The sequence below is a fragment of the Kogia breviceps genome, chromosome 11 (assembly GCF_026419965.1).
Source record: "Kogia breviceps isolate mKogBre1 chromosome 11, mKogBre1 haplotype 1, whole genome shotgun sequence".
Classification (NCBI taxonomy): domain Eukaryota; kingdom Metazoa; phylum Chordata; class Mammalia; order Artiodactyla; family Physeteridae; genus Kogia; species Kogia breviceps.
The window spans coordinates 32,391,181-32,404,123 of NC_081320.1; positions in this window are offsets into that span (position 1 = coordinate 32,391,181).

The window sequence follows — 12,943 nt, forward strand, 5'->3', positions numbered from 1 at the left end:
ATTTTGACTGGTGTGAGCTGGTAGGTTTTTGTAATTTGGATTTGCATGTTTTTAATAATTCCTAATGTTCAGCATTTTCCATACCTTTATCTTTTTTATTCAACATAAAAGGAAAAAAGTGGGAGTACAATATACCTCTTGAAATTGTCTTCTCGGAAGCTTGTCCTCTTTGGAATTTCTTGGTCGATTTTCGACCCCAAGATTTTTTTTTGAGGGGAGGTGTCATTTACAGGCCTGCAATGATTATGAATATTTAGGGACCATTAGCACTGGGTTTAAAGCTGCTGTTGTGGGAAACGGCCACAAGGCGGCAGCATTTCTCCATTCCTAAATGTGGTTACTAGGGCAGCAGAGTCTCTCTGGAAGTCATGTTCCTAGGTTGTAAATTAGAATGGAATGTGCCAGGAGAAAAACCCCATGAGTTTATGTCTCATTCCTTCTTGTTCGTTGTTTTAATTTTTTTTAATCGGGGTAATGATTAGAATATGGTTTGTCCTAGGTGTACACAGTCTGGTTCATTTGTACATTATATATGTCTATTCATGTACAGAACCTCTTCCCATGTAAATTATTAGAGAGTGTTCCGTAGGCCTCCCTTGCTATATGGTCGTCCTTTTTGTTATATGTATTCAATAGGTATTTGTATACGTATGGTAACCCTAATCTTAATTTATCCATTCCCCCCACCTTTCCTTTTAGATGAGCATAGTTTGTTTTCTAAGTTGGTGCGTGTCTTTCTCTGTGGAAGTGTGATCATTTGTGTCAGTTGTTAGATAACACCTATAAGTGATATCATAGGATATATGTCTTTTGCTTTCCGACTTCCCTCATATTCTGGGAGTATCTCTAGGCTCATCTATGATGCCACAAAGAACAGTGTGTCATTGTTTTCCATGTCTAATATTCCACTGATTACATGGACCACATTTTCTTTATCCTTTCACCTGTCGATGCACATTTTGGTGGATTCCATGGCTTGGCTATTGTGAATATGGCTGAAGTGCCACTGTCGCAGCCTGTGTCTTCTCGATTCTGGTCTTCTCAGGTGAGAGGCCCAACGGTGGGCCTGCTGGACCAAACGGTAGCTCAATGTTTACTTTTACATGCAGCTCCTTTCTGTTCTCACTATTGGCTCTTACCACTTTACATCTCACCAGAAGCTAGAGGGCATACAGTTCTCTAAAACCGCTTCAGCACTTATTGTTCGTAGACTTTTAGCTGATGGTCAGTGGACTGGTGTGAGTTGAAACCATTTTGTATATTAGATTTGCAGGAGTCTAATAATTCCAAACGTTGAGACTTTATCCATTTTCCTTTTGTTAAGAAAAGAGTGGATAAAATTTACCTCTTCATACTATCTTCTTGAAAAAAATTGCCTGTTTTGAATTACTTGTCCATTCCCTAGCTCAGGATATTTGTGGAGGGCAGGTATCCTTTACAGCCCTGAGTCGTTGTGAATGTTAAGTGACCATCAGCTGTGGGCTTAGAGCCCCGCTTGCTTGAAACGACCACAAGGCGGCAGCATTTCTACATTTCCGACTCTGGGTTTTTGGGCAACAAAGCCTCCCTGGAAATCATGTAAGTAGGCTGAAAATTAGAGTGGAATGCGCCAGGGCAAGTCCCCAAGAGCTTATGTGTCCTTACTTCCTGTTTGTTTTTTAAATTTAACTTTTATTTATTATCAGAGCCAATTTGATACAAATGTTGTGCTTGTTCTAGGTGTACAGAACCGGGTATAATACGTCTATGGATCCATCTATTCTTCTTTGGATCCTTTCCCATGTAGGTTATTACAGAGTGGTGAATAGACCTCACTTGGTATTCCATAGGTATTTTGTGATTATATATTTCATATGTATTAGTACATGTCTCTTAACCCCCATATCCTAATTCATAAATTCCTTACATCTTTCCATTTCATTAAACATAATTTGTTTTGTTAATCCATGCATGTCCTTCTCTTGGAAATAAGTTCATGGATATCAATTTTTAGGTAACATCTAGAAGCGATGTCATAGGATATCTCCCCATATCCTAATGCATCCATTCCTTACACCTTTCCATTTCGTAAATAATTTTGTTTCCTTAACCCATGCGTGTCCTTCTCTTGGAAATAAGTTCATGGGTATCAATTTTTAGGTAACACCTAAAAGTGATGTCATAGGATATCTGTCTTTCTGTTTCGTTCTTCCTTCAAGTTGGCTGATGATCTTTAGGTCCTTCTATGGTGGTGCAAATGGCATTCTTTCATTCTTTTGCATGGTTGTGTACATGGACCACTTGATCTTTTCCCCCTGTTCTGTTGATGGACATTTTGGTTTCCTCGAAGTCTTGGCTATGGTAAATTCTGCTGCAGTGCAGTATTGCCAGCCTGTGTCTTTTTGATTCTGCTCTGCTTGGGGGATAGGCCCATCAAAGGGCCTACAAGATCACATGGTACCTCTATATTTATGTTTAAACGCACCTCCATTCTGTTCTCACTGCTGGCTCTTACCAGTTAACATCCCCCCAGCAGCTAGAGGGTACACAGTTCTCTGAAACTCCTTCGGCATTTTTTCTTTGTAAACTTTTTGCTGATGATCATTCTGAGGGCTGTGAGGTGAACATTTCTGTAGATTGGATTTTCATGGCTTTATTAATTCCTGATGTTGAGCATTTTTCCATGCCATTATTATTAAAATTAATTAATTAATTTATTGATTGATTTTTGGCTGTGTTGGGTCTTCGTTTCTGTGCGAGGGCTTTCTCTAGTTGTGGCAAGCGGGGGCCACTGTTCATCGTGGTGCGCGGGCCTCTCACTATCGCGACCTCTCTTGTTGCAGAGCACAGGCTCCAGACGCGCAGACTCAGTAGTTGTGGCTCATGGTCCTAGCTGCTCCGCGGCATGTGGGATCTTCCCAGACCAGGACTCGAACCCGTGTCCCCTATATTAGCAGGCAAATTCTCCACCACTGTGCCACCAGGGAAGCCCTCCTTGCCATTTTTTTTATAAAAAAGAAAAAAAAAGACAAATTGTTTGTAAAATATGCCTGTTGAAATTGTCTTCTTGAAATGTTGACGTCTTTTCAATTTTCTGATCGATTGACGACCCCAGGATTTTTTTGAGGGCAGGTGTCATTTATAGGCCTGCAATGATTGTGAATATTAAGTGCCAAGTAGCGCAGGGTTTAATGCTGCTGTTGTGTGAAACGGCCACAAGGCGGCAGCATTTCTCCTCACCAAATCTGGCTTCCAGGGCAACATAGCCATAATGGAAGTTATGCTGTAGGTTGTAAATTAGAATGGAATGTGACAGGAAAATCCCCCATGAGTTTATGTCTCATTACTTCTTGTTTGTTTTTTCAATTTTATTTTTTATCACAGCAAATTTGATTATAATGTTTTGTTGGTTCTAGGTGTGCAAGATTTGGTTCTGTAAACACACATACATATATCTATTGTTCTTCTGATCCTTTTCCCATGAAGGTTATGACACAATGCTGAGTCGTGTTCTCTTGGTATGCCATAGGTCTTGGGTGATTATATATTTCACATGTGTTTGTATATCTCTGTTTACCCCAATGTCGTGATGTTTCCAATCCTCACACCTTTCAATCTGGTGAACCATAAGTTTGTTTAATGAATCTGTGATTGCCTTTCTCTGTGGAAATATCTTCATTGGTACCAATTTTTAGGTAACACCTATAAGTGATATCATACCATATGTATCTTTCACTTTCTCTCTTACTACCAGTTGCGTGATTACCTCTAGGTGCAGCATCTAGGGTGCTGCAAATGGCATTGTTTCATTTTTTTGCCTTGGCTAATATTCCAACTCTACTCGAACCAGTTCTTCTATTTTTTTTTTTTTTGCGGTATTCGGTTCTCTCACTTGTGGCCTCTCCCATTGCGGAACACACGCTCCGGACGCGCAGGCCTAGCGGCCATGGCTCACGGGCTTAGTTGCTCCGCGGCATGTGGGATCTTCCCGGACCAGGGCACGAACCCGTGTCCCCTGCATTGGCAGGCGGATTCTCAACCACTGCGCCACCAGGGAAGCCCATGAACCAGTTCTTCTTTATCCAGTCATGTGTTCATGATCTTTACGCTTGCTTCCATGTCTTGGCTATTGTAATACTCCTGCAGTGCAGATCTGCCTGCCTGTGTCTTTCCAATTTGGTCTTTTTAGGTTATAGACCCTGAGGTGGGCCTGCTGGATCATAGAGTAGCTCAATGTTTACCCTTTAAAGGCACCTCCGTTGTGTTCCCATCAGGGGCTCTCACCAGGTTACGTGCCATTTCAACTTAGGGTATGCATTGCTCCACAACCCCTTCAGCATTGATTATTTGTAGTTTCTTGCTGATGGTTATTCTGAGTGGTGTGAGCTGATACCTGTTTCTGGATGGATTTGCATATGTCTCATAATCCCATGAAATTGAGCTTTCAGGAATGTCCTTTTATTTTTCAAACTGTGAGTACAGCTTACTTCTTCAAATGGGTTTCTTGAAGTATGTGCCACATTTTGAAACTTTTTGGCCTTTACCTTCATCCAGTCATTTTGAGGGCAGGTTTCCTTTACAGCCCTGCAGTCCTTGTTCATACGAAGTGAACATTAGCACAGATTTCAAAGCTGTTGTTGCAGGTAACGGCCAGGGGGCAGCAGCATTTCTACGTCCCCCAATCTGGTACCAAGTGAAAGAGACCTTCCTGCCAGTGATGTTCCTCAGTTATAAATTAGAGTGGAGTGTGCCCCGATAAACACCCCAAAAGCTTATGTCTTCTTACTTATGTTTTTTTACATCTAATTTATATTTTTATTGGAGTATTATTCCACTGTGTGTATGGACCACTTCTTCTTTGTGCATTCCTCTGTTGATGGACATGTTCGTTGCTTCTAAGTTTTGACTGTGCTAAATGTTGCTGGAGTGCATGATTGCCAGCCTGTGACTTGTGGATTCTCGTTTTCTCAGGTGATAGTCCCAGCAGTGGGTATGCTTGATTGACTGGCAGCTCAATGTTTTACCTTTTCAAAGCACCTCCATTGTGTTTTCATTAGTGACTCTTACCACGTCCCACTTAGCACTGAGGGTACTCGTTTCTCCACAGCCCCTTCAGCATTCATTGTTGGCAGAATTCTTGCTCATGGCCATTTTGACTGGTGTGAGCTGGTAGGTTTTTGTAATTTGGATTTGCATGTTTTTAATAATTCCTAATGTTCAGCATTTTCCATACCTTTATCTTTTTTATTCAACATAAAAGGAAAAAAGTGGGAGTACAATATACCTCTTGAAATTGTCTTCTCGGAAGCTTGTCCTCTTTGGAATTTCTTGGTCGATTTTCGACCCCAAGATTTTTTTTTGAGGGGAGGTGTCATTTACAGGCCTGCAATGATTATGAATATTTAGGGACCATTAGCACTGGGTTTAAAGCTGCTGTTGTGGGAAACGGCCACAAGGCGGCAGCATTTCTCCATTCCTAAATGTGGTTACTAGGGCAGCAGAGTCTCTCTGGAAGTCATGTTCCTAGGTTGTAAATTAGAATGGAATGTGCCAGGAGAAAAACCCCATGAGTTTATGTCTCATTCCTTCTTGTTCGTTGTTTTAATTTTTTTTAATCGGGGTAATGATTAGAATATGGTTTGTCCTAGGTGTACACAGTCTGGTTCATTTGTACATTATATATGTCTATTCATGTACAGAACCTCTTCCCATGTAAATTATTAGAGAGTGTTCCGTAGGCCTCCCTTGCTATATGGTCGTCCTTTTTGTTATATGTATTCAATAGGTATTTGTATACGTATGGTAACCCTAATCTTAATTTATCCATTCCCCCCACCTTTCCTTTTAGATGAGCATAGTTTGTTTTCTAAGTTGGTGCGTGTCTTTCTCTGTGGAAGTGTGATCATTTGTGTCAGTTGTTAGATAACACCTATAAGTGATATCATAGGATATATGTCTTTTGCTTTCCGACTTCCCTCATATTCTGGGAGTATCTCTAGGCTCATCTATGATGCCACAAAGAACAGTGTGTCATTGTTTTCCATGTCTAATATTCCACTGATTACATGGACCACATTTTCTTTATCCTTTCACCTGTCGATGCACATTTTGGTGGATTCCATGGCTTGGCTATTGTGAATATGGCTGAAGTGCCACTGTCGCAGCCTGTGTCTTCTCGATTCTGGTCTTCTCAGGTGAGAGGCCCAACGGTGGGCCTGCTGGACCAAACGGTAGCTCAATGTTTACTTTTACATGCAGCTCCTTTCTGTTCTCACTATTGGCTCTTACCACTTTACATCTCACCAGAAGCTAGAGGGCATACAGTTCTCTAAAACCGCTTCAGCACTTATTGTTCGTAGACTTTTAGCTGATGGTCAGTGGACTGGTGTGAGTTGAAACCATTTTGTATATTAGATTTGCAGGAGTCTAATAATTCCAAACGTTGAGACTTTATCCATTTTCCTTTTGTTAAGAAAAGAGTGGATAAAATTTACCTCTTCATACTATCTTCTTGAAAAAAATTGCCTGTTTTGAATTACTTGTCCATTCCCTAGCTCAGGATATTTGTGGAGGGCAGGTATCCTTTACAGCCCTGAGTCGTTGTGAATGTTAAGTGACCATCAGCTGTGGGCTTAGAGCCCCGCTTGCTTGAAACGACCACAAGGCGGCAGCATTTCTACATTTCCGACTCTGGGTTTTTGGGCAACAAAGCCTCCCTGGAAATCCTGTAAGTAGGCTGAAAATTAGAGTGGAATGCGCCAGGGCAAGTCCCCAAGAGCTTATGTGTCCTTACTTCCTGTTTGTTTTTTAAATTTAACTTTTATTTATTATCAGAGCCAATTTGATACAAATGTTGTGCTTGTTCTAGGTGTACAGAACCGGGTATAATACGTCTATGGATCCATCTATTCTTCTTTGGATCCTTTCCCATGTAGGTTATTACAGAGTGGTGAATAGACCTCACTTGGTATTCCATAGGTATTTTCTGATTATATATTTCATATGTATTAGTACATGTCTCTTAACCCCCATATCCTAATTCATAAATTCCTTACATCTTTCCATTTCATTAAACATAATTTGTTTTGTTAATCCATGCATGTCCTTCTCTTGGAAATAAGTTCATGGATATCAATTTTTAGGTAACATCTAGAAGCGATGTCATAGGATATCTCCCCATATCCTAATGCATCCATTCCTTACACCTTTCCATTTCGTAAATAATTTTGTTTCCTTAACCCATGCGTGTCCTTCTCTTGGAAATAAGTTCATGGGTATCAATTTTTAGGTAACACCTAAAAGTGATGTCATAGGATATCTGTCTTTCTGTTTCGTTCTTCCTTCAAGTTGGCTGATGATCTTTAGGTCCTTCTATGGTGGTGCAAATGGCATTCTTTCATTCTTTTGCATGGTTGTGTACATGGACCACTTGATCTTTTCCCCCTGTTCTGTTGATGGACATTTTGGTTTCCTCGAAGTCTTGGCTATGGTAAATTCTGCTGCAGTGCAGTATTGCCAGCCTGTGTCTTTTTGATTCTGCTCTGCTTGGGGGATAGGCCCATCAAAGGGCCTACAAGATCACATGGTACCTCTATATTTATGTTTAAACGCACCTCCATTCTGTTCTCACTGCTGGCTCTTACCAGTTAACATCCCCCCAGCAGCTAGAGGGTACACAGTTCTCTGAAACTCCTTCGGCATTTTTTCTTTGTAAACTTTTTGCTGATGATCATTCTGAGGGCTGTGAGGTGAACATTTCTGTAGATTGGATTTTCATGGCTTTATTAATTCCTGATGTTGAGCATTTTTCCATGCCATTATTATTAAAATTAATTAATTAATTTATTGATTGATTTTTGGCTGTGTTGGGTCTTCGTTTCTGTGTGAGGGCTTTCTCTAGTTGTGGCAAGCGGGGGCCACTGTTCATCGTGGTGCGCGGGCCTCTCACTATCGCGACCTCTCTTGTTGCAGAGCACAGGCTCCAGACGCGCAGACTCAGTAGTTGTGGCTCATGGTCCTAGCTGCTCCGCGGCATGTGGGATCTTCCCAGACCAGGACTCGAACCCGTGTCCCCTATATTAGCAGGCAAATTCTCCACCACTGTGCCACCAGGGAAGCCCTCCTTGCCATTTTTTTTATAAAAAAGAAAAAAAAAGACAAATTGTTTGTAAAATATGCCTGTTGAAATTGTCTTCTTGAAATGTTGACGTCTTTTCAATTTTCTGATCGATTGACGACCCCAGGATTTTTTTGAGGGCAGGTGTCATTTATAGGCCTGCAATGATTGTGAATATTAAGTGCCAAGTAGCGCAGGGTTTAATGCTGCTGTTGTGTGAAACGGCCACAAGGCGGCAGCATTTCTCCTCACCAAATCTGGCTTCCAGGGCAACATAGCCATAATGGAAGTTATGCTGTAGGTTGTAAATTAGAATGGAATGTGACAGGAAAATCCCCCATGAGTTTATGTCTCATTACTTCTTGTTTGTTTTTTCAATTTTATTTTTTATCACAGCAAATTTGATTATAATGTTTTGTTGGTTCTAGGTGTGCAAGATTTGGTTCTGTAAACACACATACATATATCTATTGTTCTTCTGATCCTTTTCCCATGAAGGTTATGACACAATGCTGAGTCGTGTTCTCTTGGTATGCCATAGGTCTTGGGTGATTATATATTTCACATGTGTTTGTATATCTCTGTTTACCCCAATGTCGTGATGTTTCCAATCCTCACACCTTTCCATCTGGTGAACCATAAGTTTGTTTAATGAATCTGTGATTGCCTTTCTCTGTGGAAATATCTTCATTGGTACCAATTTTTAGGTAACACCTATAAGTGATATCATACCATATGTATCTTTCACTTTCTCTCTTACTACCAGTTGCGTGATTACCTCTAGGTGCAGCATCTAGGGTGCTGCAAATGGCATTGTTTCATTTTTTTGCCTTGGCTAATATTCCAACTCTACTCGAACCAGTTCTTCTATTTTTTTTTTTTTTTTTTTTTTTTTTTGCGGTATGCGGTTCTCTCACTTGTGGCCTCTCCCATTGCGGAACACACGCTCCGGACGCGCAGGCCTAGCGGCCATGGCTCACGGGCTTAGTTGCTCCGCGGCATGTGGGATCTTCCCGGACCAGGGCACGAACCCGTGTCCCCTGCATTGGCAGGCGGATTCTCAACCACTGCGCCACCAGGGAAGCCCATGAACCAGTTCTTCTTTATCCAGTCATGTGTTCATGATCTTTACGCTTGCTTCCATGTCTTGGCTATTGTAATACTCCTGCAGTGCAGATCTGCCTGCCTGTGTCTTTCCAATTTGGTCTTTTTAGGTTATCGACCCTGAGGTGGGCCTGCTGGATCATAGAGTAGCTCAATGTTTACCCTTTAAAGGCACCTCCGTTGTGTTCCCATCAGGGGCTCTCACCAGGTTACGTGCCACTTCAACTTAGGGTATGCATTGCTCCACAACCCCTTCAGCATTGATTATTTGTAGTTTCTTGCTGATGGTTATTCTGAGTGGTGTGAGCTGATACCTGTTTCTGGATGGATTTGCATATGTCTCATAATCCCATGAAATTGAGCTTTCAGGAATGTCCTTTTATTTTTCAAACTGTGAGTACAGCTTACTTCTTCAAATGGGTTTCTTGAAGTATGTGCCACATTTTGAAACTTTTTGGCCTTTACCTTCATCCAGTCATTTTGAGGGCAGGTTTCCTTTACAGCCCTGCAGTCCTTGTTCATACGAAGTGAACATTAGCACAGATTTCAAAGCTGTTGTTGCAGGTAACGGCCAGGGGGCAGCAGCATTTCTACGTCCCCCAATCTGGTACCAAGTGAAAGAGACCTTCCTGCCAGTGATGTTCCTCAGTTATAAATTAGAGTGGAGTGTGCCCCGATAAACACCCCAAAAGCTTATGTCTTCTTACTTATGTTTTTTTACATCTAATTTATATTTTTATTGGAGTATTATTCCACTGTGTGTATGGACCACTTCTTCTTTGTGCATTCCTCTGTTGATGGACATGTTCGTTGCTTCTAAGTTTTGACTGTGCTAAATGTTGCTGGAGTGCATGATTGCCAGCCTGTGACTTGTGGATTCTCGTTTTCTCAGGTGATAGTCCCAGCAGTGGGTATGCTTGATTGACTGGCAGCTCAATGTTTTACCTTTTCAAAGCACCTCCATTGTGTTTTCATTAGTGACTCTTACCACGTCCCACTTAGCACTGAGGGTACTCGTTTCTCCACAGCCCCTTCAGCATTCATTGTTGGCAGAATTCTTGCTCATGGCCATTTTGACTGGTGTGAGCTGGTAGGTTTTTGTAATTTGGATTTGCATGTTTTTAATAATTCCTAATGTTCAGCATTTTCCATACCTTTATCTTTTTTATTCAACATAAAAGGAAAAAAGTGGGAGTACAATATACCTCTTGAAATTGTCTTCTCGGAAGCTTGTCCTCTTTGGAATTTCTTGGTCGATTTTCGACCCCAAGATTTTTTTTTGAGGGGAGGTGTCATTTACAGGCCTGCAATGATTATGAATATTTAGGGACCATTAGCACTGGGTTTAAAGCTGCTGTTGTGGGAAACGGCCACAAGGCGGCAGCATTTCTCCATTCCTAAATGTGGTTACTAGGGCAGCAGAGTCTCTCTGGAAGTCATGTTCCTAGGTTGTAAATTAGAATGGAATGTGCCAGGAGAAAAACCCCATGAGTTTATGTCTCATTCCTTCTTGTTCGTTGTTTTAATTTTTTTTAATCGGGGTAATGATTAGAATATGGTTTGTCCTAGGTGTACACAGTCTGGTTCATTTGTACATTATATATGTCTATTCATGTACAGAACCTCTTCCCATGTAAATTATTAGAGAGTGTTCCGTAGGCCTCCCTTGCTATATGGTCGTCCTTTTTGTTATATGTATTCAATAGGTATTTGTATACGTATGGTAACCCTAATCTTAATTTATCCATTCCCCCCACCTTTCCTTTTAGATGAGCATAGTTTGTTTTCTAAGTTGGTGCGTGTCTTTCTCTGTGGAAGTGTGATCATTTGTGTCAGTTGTTAGATAACACCTATAAGTGATATCATAGGATATATGTCTTTTGCTTTCCGACTTCCCTCATATTCTGGGAGTATCTCTAGGCTCATCTATGATGCCACAAAGAACAGTGTGTCATTGTTTTCCATGTCTAATATTCCACTGATTACATGGACCACATTTTCTTTATCCTTTCACCTGTCGATGCACATTTTGGTGGATTCCATGGCTTGGCTATTGTGAATATGGCTGAAGTGCCACTGTCGCAGCCTGTGTCTTCTCGATTCTGGTCTTCTCAGGTGAGAGGCCCAACGGTGGGCCTGCTGGACCAAACGGTAGCTCAATGTTTACTTTTACATGCAGCTCCTTTCTGTTCTCACTATTGGCTCTTACCACTTTACATCTCACCAGAAGCTAGAGGGCATACAGTTCTCTAAAACCGCTTCAGCACTTATTGTTCGTAGACTTTTAGCTGATGGTCAGTGGACTGGTGTGAGTTGAAACCATTTTGTATATTAGATTTGCAGGAGTCTAATAATTCCAAACGTTGAGACTTTATCCATTTTCCTTTTGTTAAGAAAAGAGTGGATAAAATTTACCTCTTCATACTATCTTCTTGAAAAAAATTGCCTGTTTTGAATTACTTGTCCATTCCCTAGCTCAGGATATTTGTGGAGGGCAGGTATCCTTTACAGCCCTGAGTCGTTGTGAATGTTAAGTGACCATCAGCTGTGGGCTTAGAGCCCCGCTTGCTTGAAACGACCACAAGGCGGCAGCATTTCTACATTTCCGACTCTGGGTTTTTGGGCAACAAAGCCTCCCTGGAAATCCTGTAAGTAGGCTGAAAATTAGAGTGGAATGCGCCAGGGCAAGTCCCCAAGAGCTTATGTGTCCTTACTTCCTGTTTGTTTTTTAAATTTAACTTTTATTTATTATCAGAGCCAATTTGATACAAATGTTGTGCTTGTTCTAGGTGTACAGAACCGGGTATAATACGTCTATGGATCCATCTATTCTTCTTTGGATCCTTTCCCATGTAGGTTATTACAGAGTGGTGAATAGACCTCACTTGGTATTCCATAGGTATTTTCTGATTATATATTTCATATGTATTAGTACATGTCTCTTAACCCCCATATCCTAATTCATAAATTCCTTACATCTTTCCATTTCATTAAACATAATTTGTTTTGTTAATCCATGCATGTCCTTCTCTTGGAAATAAGTTCATGGATATCAATTTTTAGGTAACATCTAGAAGCGATGTCATAGGATATCTCCCCATATCCTAATGCATCCATTCCTTACACCTTTCCATTTCGTAAATAATTTTGTTTCCTTAACCCATGCGTGTCCTTCTCTTGGAAATAAGTTCATGGGTATCAATTTTTAGGTAACACCTAAAAGTGATGTCATAGGATATCTGTCTTTCTGTTTCGTTCTTCCTTCAAGTTGGCTGATGATCTTTAGGTCCTTCTATGGTGGTGCAAATGGCATTCTTTCATTCTTTTGCATGGTTGTGTACATGGACCACTTGATCTTTTCCCCCTGTTCTGTTGATGGACATTTTGGTTTCCTCGAAGTCTTGGCTATGGTAAATTCTGCTGCAGTGCAGTATTGCCAGCCTGTGTCTTTTTGATTCTGCTCTGCTTGGGGGATAGGCCCATCAAAGGGCCTACAAGATCACATGGTACCTCTATATTTATGTTTAAACGCACCTCCATTCTGTTCTCACTGCTGGCTCTTACCAGTTAACATCCCCCCAGCAGCTAGAGGGTACACAGTTCTCTGAAACTCCTTCGGCATTTTTTCTTTGTAAACTTTTTGCTGATGATCATTCTGAGGGCTGTGAGGTGAACATTTCTGTAGATTGGATTTTCATGGCTTTATTAATTCCTGATGTTGAGCATTTTTCCATGCCATTATTA